This window comes from Sinocyclocheilus rhinocerous, unplaced genomic scaffold, assembly GCF_001515625.1.
Source record: "Sinocyclocheilus rhinocerous isolate Xijiao unplaced genomic scaffold, SAMN03320098_v1.1 scaffold16830, whole genome shotgun sequence".
Taxonomy (NCBI): Eukaryota; Metazoa; Chordata; class Actinopteri; order Cypriniformes; family Cyprinidae; genus Sinocyclocheilus; species Sinocyclocheilus rhinocerous.
In genome coordinates this window covers 7,701-8,341 of record NW_015646751.1, presented here as the reverse complement: position 1 = coordinate 8,341, position 641 = coordinate 7,701, and positions in this window count along the sequence as shown.

Here is a 641-nt window from a genome sequence, read left to right as displayed (position 1 = left end):
AGCAGCAGCAACACAGCTTTAAGAAGTTTGGACACAAGAAATGAAGTGAATTTTTTTCATCGCGGAAACAGCTTGCAGCACTAATTTCTTCCCGTTGTTCATTTCAAATAAACAACTCCCGTTTCACTTTTTTTTCGTGACATTCCCGTTCAACTTCTCACGTTTGTTTTTGTGACAAAACATGGTTTGGGGATGGGATAGAGTCGTTGGGTGACAGAGTTGTTGTCAGCTCGTGTAGTGTGTGAGCCCCTGTTGCAGAACAAGTCAAAAGAAACAATTGCTTTCAGTTGCTGTTTAATATTTATTAATTTATTAAAGTTTTCTGAATACTTTGGGAATAAAATGTCCATGAAATGACCTGACCATGATTAATTGCAATGTGCCTGTAACATGAAATATGAATAGACAATTATGGAGTACAAACGTAGTTGAATATATCTCTTGCATAGGTCTGAGATTGGCTCGATACTAGGGCTGCACGATAAATCGCATGCGATATTTAACGCGCATCTTGTCAGAAAAGCCGGTTCTGTAATCAGCAGTAAATCTCCATCACCTGCGTGCTTTCACATTGAGCAGCATTAACTACACAGATCCGTTGTTCACTGACGAGCTGCGCAAAACCACGTTCATATTCGCGC